At 30.3% G+C, this 12,185-nt stretch overlaps 1 protein-coding gene across 2 annotated transcripts in view; it reads right to left on the reverse strand.

Annotated features, from left to right (window-relative positions):
• Nucleotides 1–11,982, reverse strand: part of Lim1 (LIM homeobox 1) — a 113,439-nt gene extending 101,457 nt beyond the window's left edge. For both annotated transcript variants that reach the window (XM_076401085.1, XM_076401084.1), the window contains exon 1: nt 11,584–11,982. The gene's annotated coding sequence lies outside the window, so the exon portion shown is untranslated. The remainder of the gene's footprint in view (nt 1–11,583) is intronic.
• Nucleotides 11,983–12,185: the final 203 nt, after the last annotated feature.

Here is a 12,185-nt window from a genome sequence, read left to right on the forward strand (position 1 = left end):
CTTTATTATTGACGACTGATCGCCACTATTAGATCGTAGAAGTTACAGTAAAATGCATGTTTAATCATTATCGGAATGTATTTAAATAATATTGAATTTGATTCTCGTCTTCTGATAAGCTATTGGAAACTTTTAGAAAACATTGCAATTGATAATTGATATCTTCTATTGAACATTATTTTGACACTATCCAGATAATAAAAGATACTCTTAAATGTGAGTATTTCAGATGTTTTAGTTTGATTCGATAAGTTCGATGTTGATAATGATACCTCTGTATCAAATAGTAAAACCTTCTACCAAAGTTACCAATATACGAAATTAAGGGTATTTATGGTTTTAGCTTTTCCACAACCTCTCTCAAGTATATCAGGTTTTCATAAATGTATTCATATCACATTTATACATTTCGATTAGCCCTAAATGATTTCTGAAATTAACCTTAAAACTTTAATTAACTTAACGTCACAATTTCTTGTCGTTTATGACAAAATAGTTTTGAAAATCCGTATAATGAACTTGCCTGAGACATAACATTATGACACATAATATCGACCCTTTCAAAATATTGGTGCACTGAAGCAAGTGGATGCTGGGTTTCGCCATACTTTAATACATTATTTACATAATTTAAAATAATTTTTGGATTTGTTCAAGTGAACTAAAACATGTTACGTTAGTACGTGATAATAAATTAATTCTTTCAATTAAAAGAATCGTTAGCTGAGGCTCTGCGCAAACTTAAGAACATCACTTAAGAAAAACGTAGAACTTTTATTCAGCTGTTAATCTACCATATAATTTCATTAAATCCATTGAAAACAACGTAATTATTTAAATTGGTTGTTCTTATTCAGTTCAATTGAAGCGAGTAAAATCGGGAAGGTACCGTACGACGGTATAAGGTTCTGTTACGTCGGGCCAGAGGTTGTGTTTATGTAAATAGAATAAAAACCGAGCGAGTTGTAGACAACCAGCGAACAAGTCTGACATTTTATTTAAATAAGCTGTATAACTTACAAAAGAATAAAAGGATTACTGTCCATTAACTTATGTATTCAGGTTAGAACCAAATATGGAACAGGAACGTACTAAGCTAGGTTCGACCTAAGATAACATTAAATATTATTCATAAACAGTTCCAAGTATATATTGAAGTGTAATGTTATACAACAAATACAAGAAGATATTTTACATATTTTAAAAATCTCCCTGTTTTTTTTAAATCAAATCAAAAGTAACTTAGGATTTGGAAAAAATTAGAACAATAACGAAAAAGCTGAATTATTCCTACAATATTTAGCTAACACCTACTATGGACAAAACTCCTAAAAAAGCTCCCGGAATTAGAGATATATCATCTGGACCATTGAAAGAATTGCCACGAAAAGCAATAACTATATTAACATACATACTTTATGAGTGTCTGACACTGAGGTGTGTTTCGGGATGTCTTAAAGTGGCACAAATAATTATGTCTAAAAAAAACCTGACAAACCGGTGGAATAATTAAAATCTTACAGGCCCATCTCACTATTACCCGTGATATCCAAATTATTTGAGAAACTGTTATTATAATGTAACTAAACCATTTATTAAAATACGAGATTTCCAGTTCGGATTGTGAAATCATCATTGAATGGAACAATTGACCAACAAAGACCAAGTGCGTTGAGTAACAACGATTATTAAAAAGCCCTGAAATCCCTGAAATTGATATTCATGAGCATCTCATAAGCTTTTGGCAAAGTATGATATTTGGGACTAATCCATAAGATGAGCTAATGAGAGTGAATGAGTTTCGAATAAACGGACTTCTGCCTAGGTTTGGAGAACAATTACAAAGAGTGGTCAACAATATCCACAAACGAACTAAAGACTATCAAATACAGCTTAGTAGCTCTAAATCTGTCAATGGCAATTTTTAGTTATGGAGTAATGATAAAAATCTAATTATATCACCTGGTTGATGCCCGATTTCTTAAGCACAATCAGCGAAATAAATCGGCATCAGTCTTGATGTCTACCAGAGCAAAAGCAAAACGCAGATTTGATTCAAATCCAAAGAGATTGATTTATCAGCCTAATTTAAAGCCTATTTGGATTTATGGGTTTAAAATATGTCGTTACACTAAACCATTAAATCATCTAGTTAAATCCAACACTGCCAAATAACATTTCTTCATTTAAATACCAATACTAATACTCCAATAAAAGCAATATAGCCATTATACAACAGGCAATAACTCTAACTGAATTTGGAAAATACAACCCCTCCCCCACGTCGTCCTCCTTGTGAATGGTTTATTGGCTGGAAGTACAATAGTACAATGTACATTAAGCATATGTATTGTAAGCGTAATTAAAAAAATACGTTAGGATATATTATTTGTTATTCTGGAAGAAAACATTTTCTATTACTATATCGACTATTTAGAGAAAACAAACATAATTAACTAAATATTATATAAAATAATAACTGTAGAGAAGAGTAAATAAATCAAATAATATTGAATATATCTCAAAGAAAGTTAATAAAGTAATTAGTGTTAATATACTAACACTCATTATTATTACCTGTGGAATATAAATATATCAAATGGCTATAAATTATATTATGTCCTTCGAAAGCAATAACTAACAAATTTGAGAGGTTTTATGATGAACTGTACAAAAAAACGGAACAGAATAAACAGTTATTATTTAATTGGTGCCATAGCTATTAAACCATTTTTCTTCAACAAATAATATAAATATAAATAAATTTAATAAAAATTTCCACAGATAATATAAATAAAAAAGTTTATAAAATGCAAATTAGTTGGTAATAAAACAATTTCGGTTTTATTGTCGGTTATTATATTCTGGTAAATCCATATCACCATAATGTTACTTAAGTAATAAACCCTTTATAGTTAATCTATACAAGAACCTTTAAAATACCAAATAGGATTCAGAAGAATAGAAGCAAATATTACGTAATGTATGCATATATAAATTATTGTAGCTATACATTAGTTCTGTCAATCTATTTGTATGCAAAAATGCTGAAACGAATCAGTAAACCCTGGTGACCATCAATTATGTTATACACATCGAGACAATCAATAATAAGGGTAATAAAATTTAATAGGCTAATAGAGCTTGTCGACAATTAAAATAAAATTTAAATAGGAATCTAAAAATTATGGAGCTGGCTATAAATACTGATTTTCCTTGGTGATGTCCGAAAAATATGAAGGGTAACATAGAGGCAGAGAGATTTGAAATTGTATTGCTACAAAGAATTGATGCTCCTCAATAAAAATGTACAGTGAGCTCGAAATTCGAAAAAATTAAGAAATTAAAAAAAATGGTTATATAAAATCATTAATATATTATTGTTGATTTGTTGAGAAAAGTCCAATATTTGGATGAGATATATTTCAACAGCAATTTTAACATATTTGTTTCTAATTTTCGTCAGTTATTGCTATGTTTCATCATACTAAACAATTGAAAATCACAAGCCGAAGTCTGATGATTACAATAGTTGCTCCCATTTGAATGTTTTTTATCTGTATGTGTATTTTTTATGTTTATTTTGCTGTGTGTGGCTGGGGGCTGTTTAAAAGTGACTTATGCTATTATTTTCTATGGATTTTTCGAAGTAGTTCTTCAATTAAAGTTGTTAGTATTCACTACTGATGGTTTCATTCCGCTTTATCGATAATATAAACCAAATATACTATGTCACTAAATAAGTCGTGAGAACAGCAGTATGTTGTTGCAGAATCCATCTAGATACCATAAGTAAAGTATTTTAAGTTAATTAAATGGGAGTTTAGATGTAATAAGATGACATCGTGTGACTTTTTCATACCCGTCGGTTTTAATATATTTGAGGTATCAGACTCTGAAGCGTATTAGTCAGCGGGATCTTGCTTTCTTGATATTCAATCATAGATAAGTCGGGCCCGAATAGGACTAGATTATAATATCAGTTCACACTGCTTGGGAACCGTTAACACAAATAAAAAAATAATAAACTTTCTACCGATCGGAAGGGTATTATTAAAAATTAATGGTACCGATCCTGTCGACGTGTGTAGGTTGGTTGAAACGTACCGACCGACGCAGCAATGGAAAACAACCACGACGAGAACGAAGGACGGAGTGAAAAAAACGAAACCTTTTGAATCCAACAGGCGAGTAACATCTTTCCGAGCCGTCAGTCCCTTTCTCGTGGCCGTGGGTTCCCGCCCGTCACGAAATGACGGTACCTTTTGGTCTTAGCGGTTTGTAATTGTTCGCATTTACATTTTCCTCCATTATTTATGGCGAGATAAGATTACTCATTACGATTTATTTATGGCTGATGAATAGGCGCGAAGCAGAGACACACAATTGAAAAATGCGATCGGCTTTACGCCATCGGCCGTGTCCGAAATGATATATATTGGGAACGATTTATGGGTAATATTGATACCGATCATTTGTTGAATTTTTGACGCTTTTATGACCCACCTGCATAAAAATAATAAACTATTTGTGAATAGTCATAAAACATCAAAGGATTCAATTAAAATATAGTTTTTTTTAATACAAGTTCAAAGAGTTTATCGAACATCTGTATAATTAATGTGTTCTAAACACCAAATATCTAGTTTTTTTTTCTTGACATATATTGAAATATTTACTTGACTTAATAAACACATTATCTCTACGTTTTTTTAATATATAAACACATTAATTATGACTAATTGGTTTATTCCAACTTATTAATTTTATTGTTAAAATATGAAGAGACAAGTTTTGGTAACCGGAAAAAAATATTGGGATTTCCTAGTAAGTGTGAATTTTTACTCCAATATTGTCTTGTTGCTATAAATAAACCTATAACTAAAATGGTAAAAAATATTCGATATCTTATGATTCATATTAAGTTCTATTAACAGGTTAATTGAAACGTCCCCGGCCTGACACATAGATGGCGCCACTTAAATTAAAATCATACGTTTTTTAGTTAGCCCTAACCCTCAAAAGGTACGTGTATAAATTTGACAACTGTCCGATAATTAGTTTGTGAATTAGGGCATTTTGGTTGAAGCAACTTTGGTTATTGTGAAAAAAATGGACAAAAAGGAATTTCGCATGTTGATAAAATATTGCTTTTTGAATGATCAAGCATAATAATCTCGAGTTTTCGCGATATGTAATCATTTCACTCCGAAGTCCAATCGATGGTCATCCGAGTGGACTGCACACGATGAACTCGCTCCAAATCGTGGGAAAACGCAACAGTCGGGAATAATTTTCACTGACTACCTTGAAATTAACAGTGACTATTACATTATTGGACCGTGTGAAGGACGAAATCGCCAAAAAACGGTAGCATTTGAAGAAAAAGAAAGTGCTACTTCTCCAAAACGATGTACCGTGTCACAAGTCAGTGAAAAGGATTTTAAAAATCCACGAATTGGGTTTCGAATTGCTTCCTCATATACTATATTCTCCAGATCTGGTCCCCAGCGACTATTTTCTGTTCTCAGATCTCAAAAGCATGCTCACTGGGAAGAAATGTTCGTCGAATGAGAAGGTGATGACCGAAACTGAGACTTATTTTGCAATATATTACAAAAATAGTATCCAAAAGTTGGAGGGTCGCTATAATCAGTGTATCACCTTTGAAGAGAATTATGTTGAAGAAAAAAATATTAATATTGCCAAAAAAATGTGTTTTACTATGGTAGGCCGGGGACTTTTCAATTGACCTGTTAGTATTATATTTTATTACACTATTTTTTGTTTACTTCTATATTTTGCAGTTATGAGAAATTTTAAGGGAAAGAAAAATATGAGGAAAATATAAGATATTAAACATGAAATAAAATGTAAGATAGAAAATTATGAATTTATGGACAAGCACTATCACCGCTGCAAGGCTACTGTACATTATTCGTTGATAAAATTTAATTTTTACTGATTTACCGTAAAATCAAAACATTGTATTTGTTATCAATAATTTTATTCAAATATGTGATATAAATCAATCAAAATTATTGGCTTCCAAACTATTATACAAATGCGAGTCTAATTGTGAATAAATAGTTTATAAAATACGTCTAATTACTGCTAATCACTTTGCTCATATTGATTATTAAATAGTTTATTATATAGTTTAGTAATACCGTAATTCTAGCCAGATATAATAACTCAATAAAGTTATACAACAAATTCACTACTGCGCGTACCTTAATAAATGGTACAAACTCATCATTGGTTTATAGGTTATAAATATTATTTCCATAATTGCAAGATATAAAATAAAACCGTATTAAAATATAATGTATAAATTAAAATTCATAATGAATTGGGTATTAATGAAGTGTGAAATGCTTTAGCTAGGCATCTTCATATTTGTTGTTAACCATTAATAAAGAATTAACAGCTATTAATGTGTATTATATTACTGTTAAACAGTTTTGCACGTACTAATAATTAAATTGTACCATAACTTTGAATAGGTGCGCCTATATACTCCATAAATTACTACTATTGGTATTTTAATTAGTTTTACACATTAATTTTTCTTTTATAGATTGTTTAATAGAAATTAAACTTAACAAATTAATATATTTTTCATTATTATTATATAAATATTATGGATAGCTACTAACTAATACAACAAATATAATAAATCACCACATAAATCTTAATATTAAAAAACAAGTTTCTTCCGAATAAAAAAGGCATCCTTCGTTCATTTTATATTGGGATCTTAATATTTATTGAAATATATCACTTAGAACTACCAGAATGTAAGTATTAGTGAGGAATGAAAATCTACAGAAAAAATCATTAAAATGCAGCATGAACAGTTGTGGCATCATTAGATTATATTCAATTGTATTATTTTATTTTAAGCCATAAAACCAAACAAAAAATTCTGAACAGCCTTGTATAAAATATTAAGTAAAAAAAAACAAAAGAAAAATAAAAATTGTGTTAAAACATTTATCTACTAAGCATTTCATTCACATTAATTTACTTCCAACATTTAATAGTATATAATTATGTAAATTTATAATAACTATGATGAATTGCCTTAAAACTAATAATTAACTACAAGTTTTTAAAGTTAATTATATCAAAGACGACATTGGAGTTATAGAATAATTCATATTTCTTGTAACGCGTCCAATACATGTGAAAACTAAAGATATTTTTGTAGATGTAGAAAAAAATTGTGGATTTATATAACTTTTCCAAGTCTCAGCAATAACAACAATAGAAAAAAGGAGAAAAATAAAACGAAAAAGTCGAATACTCCTCGAACCATTAATTTTTCAACTTGACTAACCTCAGGTACAAAGGTATGGCAAATCAAACGGTTAAAAAAGTTTTACGCTATTGACATAAATTATCATTATCATTGCCACGAACCACGAGGAGATACGAACCAAAAAAAAAAAATCGAAAAGATTACGTTTGTCATTGGTTTCGTGTCTTTTGTGTAAATGAATCATTAAATCGGTTTTGTTTCGGACTCAGTCTTCCGAAGAAAAGTCGTAATAATGCACAGTTCCTTACCATTTATTTCTCTCTCTTTTTTTTGAGCTATAATGCAGCTGTTTTAGTGACTGAATCTTTTGAGTAATTGTGTACTTTTAGTAATAATTTTATTTCAAATTCAATTTCTATGATTTTGCATAATATATGTTTTATTTTTCATTTTTATTAATTAGATTTAATCTGAATTTTATTTACTGCTGCTTAGACAGCTTAGACAATTAAGCCTACCGACTGACAAATGAACTTACAATCAGAAAATGTTCCTTATGTCATTGGGATAACTGTTTTTTTATTACTGTTATTACTGTAGTAATAATCAATGTATTTCTGGACAGGATCAGTCTAAGATAAAGTGATATAAATATACGAGGTTTTAAAATAATCTACATGATATCACAGTAGAATCATAAAAAACTGTAAATACATTTCAATTAGTTACTTTACTGAAGTGTAAATTATAATAAGAAACGAAAACTCTGAACTGCCACGTTAAATTCAAAGAACGTTATGCTAGAAATTAAAGTAGAATAATCAAATCATGCCATCTGTTTAATCGGATAAGTTGGAAAACAATGAATTGGAATATCAAAACACACTGTTAACTATTGTAAAAGACTGCTATAGATTGCCAATGATAATACTAGAATCTCGTATAGAAAGAAAAACTGTTGTTATACAAAGAGAAATTCTAGTAGTCTAGAATTCTAACTAGTTTCGTAGCATAAAAAACTATGCGTGAATCTATAAGAAAATGTTATAGGGAAAACGATTGCCATTCATATTTAGCTGATACTGAATTTTGGTTCACTTTCTTGCTATGACAAGTTTACTCTGGTATAGCAATAAATGTTCAGTCAAAAGTAACAACGTACATATTTTTGCACAATATTTTACGAAGTAAATTTTCAGAAAAATCCTTTAAAATTAATATATAATCTAAAACCAAATATTCACCTTGCACAAAATATAATTGTGTACAGAATACATTGCATTTTAATCTTAATATTGAGTTAATATATTAAAGTAAGTTAGTTATTGTAGCCGAGTCGGCTTGGTGGCGCAGTGGTAAAGGCGATAGGACGGTCCACCTACTGTTGCGATAGCCGCGGGTTCGAATCCTACTGGGGCATGGTCGTAAATTTCGACAAGAAAAATGATCCCAGTCAAGCCAGTAACAAGGCTGGGTAAGACCGGATGTATTCTGGGATGATTTCTAAAGTTGACCACTCGCAGCCTCTACTATGGTTTTGTCATACGTAAAGAATAAAATACTATTATTATTTTATTTTTGAGTATTTGTGTTATGTACTTATGTTAACTTATTTAATTTAACTTATTTCAAACTTTTAAAATAATATTTATGTTCAAATTTAAATTTAAATAATATATTTAACAGCAATTGTTCTTCTTGTTATAGTACAAATGTTAATCTACAAAATCAAAAGTATATATTACTTATTACTATTTACTATTATTATATACTAATTAATATTATTTTCCAGGAATTTTTAAACATGTTCAGAAACAATTATTTGTGCAAAACGATAATATTTTAGAATAATTATAAAAATGCTATTTTTATAGATTCAAGGTTAAAATTATATCGAGCTTTTGCATCTTTACTATTATAAAATGATAATAATTTTATCTTAACGCTTTAAAGAGTATGCGACCGCATTGTTTACTAGATTTAATGTCATTTCTCCGTAAGGATGTAATACTATGATTCTTAGAATTGTTGAAAAGGATGAGAAAAGAAAGTTGTCTTCGTAAATAGACAAATCAAAATTAACATTTCCTTTAATTTATCTTATACTTCCAACTAAAAGTTAAGCAAGCGTGCGTCTTAACGATTTCTTATTCTATTATTAAGAAGAGTTATAAACACAAAGACGTTTCTCTGTTTCTATACCTCCATTTGTTTATTATCCATATTTCTCGTACTCTCCTCTCGGAGACAACCTTATCGTCTTTAACAAGCCTCCCATTGATTCATAGCCACGGCTGTTTACGAACACACATTCCCGACAACTTTTTCACACCTACTAAAACGTTTCCTATAAAACCGCTAAGTTATAGCCGAATCGTTTATGATAACTGTCAGAGTTATTTACTTTGAATTTTTCGCCGACTTCTTCGGTCTGATTTGTTTGCTCTCTCTCTCTCTATCGGAACAACACCTGATGTTTATATGTATCTTAAATTAGATTTTTTATATTAATATAATTCAAATGCACTACATATTATTTTGTTTAAATGAGATAAAATATTTTTTGTTGGCTTGTCTGTGAACCGAATAAGAACTCTCCTAAATTAATTTCTCATTATATGATTTTGAATTTTAATATAATGTTTTATATCATTATTATTTGGTTTAAATAAATATATACTTGAATAATTAAATAATTATTACGTACGAAGAAATAATAGTCAATATATATTACTTGGTGAACCGAACAAGAACTTTTACTTCTAAAACAAAAACAAATGCCGAAATTTTGTCACGAAATCATTGTTACCGTTATGCAACGGTTATAATTCGAAAAATCACACTTAATATTACACGAGGTTTATCGAGTTGGCCTTGGAGTCTTACAGAATATCGACAGAAGAACTATGATTTGGTTATCGCGATCTCTGTATCATTTATATATTAATCGGCTTAGCGAAAATTTAACCTCCCTTTTTGAAGAAAACAAGCTTATTATCAATCTTAATCTACAGCTTATATCGAGGAAGAATCTTTAGGCCTAACATTTTTGTGTAATATGCGCTATATAAATAAAATGCCAAAATCAAGCAACCTGGATTAGACGTCAGATCGGTGACACAAAATATATAAACAAATCCGGCAGGTAGCCGTGCGGACTAAGAGCCTACTACGGCGGCTAGAGCGGCCTAGGGCTCGCCGACAATAATATACTAGGATCGATTATTGCTCAAATTGTACTAAAGGTAATTCTAAAGGTTAGGATTTTTTAAGGAAAAATTTATTGGTATTGAAGTGCGATTATTTTCAGGATTCATTAGTGAATTCATTTGTTAACAAGGCATTAACCGAATATTGCCGGTAATAACTACGTTAATTTGGCATCAAGACTTAAAATGAATATAACACAGAATATTGGCAGTTATAAAATAGTTTTATAGAATTTTAACACATGTGACATAAGACAAAGTCGAAAGCCATAAATGACTAACTGCTATAATAAACTAATAAACATAATAAACTAACTGCATAATTTGCACAGATGGAATACGTAGAACAAATAGAAGAAATTATGAATTATTAACAGTGCATCATATTAAGGTGTTTAATGATTAATGCAATAAGATATGTGATAAGATGATGACTATACGACATTTTATTCTTTAAACCTTGTATAAATTATTTTGGTTATTTAGTTTATAGTTTTAAGTTTTGGAAAATCAATAGTTATTTAATGTTTGTAAAAAATAAATCACCTAATTTTGTTCGTTGTTGTTTCAATATACATGCTAAAGTTAAACATCAATTTCAAAATTGTTTTATTCTTATATTCTCTGTTTTAATATACAAACATGTATTACTTCATTTATTATGCTTTACTTATGTTTATGACATAAAAGTAAAGAAATATCATGTATACTTATATTTGATGCTCTGAAGTTGTTACAGTTTTGAAAATAATCTTACGTTTGATACTTTGTTATAATGTTAAGCGGCGTAGTAATTTATACTTATTAATACATTGTTGATTATTGAGAGTTAATGGAAATCATCCTTAATTAAATGAAATTTAAAGAATGTTAGTTCTTGAGAGATTTTGCATATGTTTTAATATACAAACATTTATTATTTCAATTAATGTTATATATTTCTGATCTTATATCGAAAATATTGTGAAACCAAGTTTTAGTACCTAATATATCAATTTTAAATTAGTTTTTTAATCTAATATCAGAAAAACATGAATAATTTAATATATTGTGGTCGAATATCGACCACAGGGCGATCACTAGCGAGTAGTAATGGAGAATAGAACTAACCTATATTGTGGGATGAATGTTGCAGATTTGTAAAATTGGGCCCGATGGGCACATGGGCCAAGCCGGCCCTTAGAGTAAGAGTCCCCACGGGTGTAATTGCGGGTCCTTCTAGGTACGCCGCCAGGATGCTTACTTGTTCGCACTCACAATCACACCACCAGAAATTTGCACTGAATTTTCGTATTATATACTATTTTAGTTAACCACCTCTTGTAGCACCAGTTTCGGATCTTGATGACGGGCGAATATCCTGCAGTTTTGTTATACGGAACGCGCGGCTCTACCGGTCAGAAACGCGAGGACTCGAGAGACGTCAGATTTTTGACAGGTATGAGAATTGAAAAAAAACCCGACGCCAGCACGCGTACTAACACCACAATGTGTTAAAAGCAACTGCTCGGAGTTGAATTTCGTGTCGGCTACCCCTACTTTCCATCGATTTCGGTCCCCACTCCTCGGACGGGCCAATGGCACAGTTTTTCCACACCCCCTCGGCTTAGTCCCTCCTATACCTGGCAGCCATGAGGTTGTGATCTTTATCGGGACCGTTTCGAACGCCGTTCTCTCGCCTCCGATGTTCTTATGTTCTTTGGCACGAAAGT

Source organism: Rhynchophorus ferrugineus, unplaced genomic scaffold (assembly GCF_030347505.1).
Source record: "Rhynchophorus ferrugineus isolate W39M unplaced genomic scaffold, kcgeb_rfMv2 rfM3, whole genome shotgun sequence".
Classification (NCBI taxonomy): Eukaryota; Metazoa; Arthropoda; class Insecta; order Coleoptera; family Curculionidae; genus Rhynchophorus; species Rhynchophorus ferrugineus.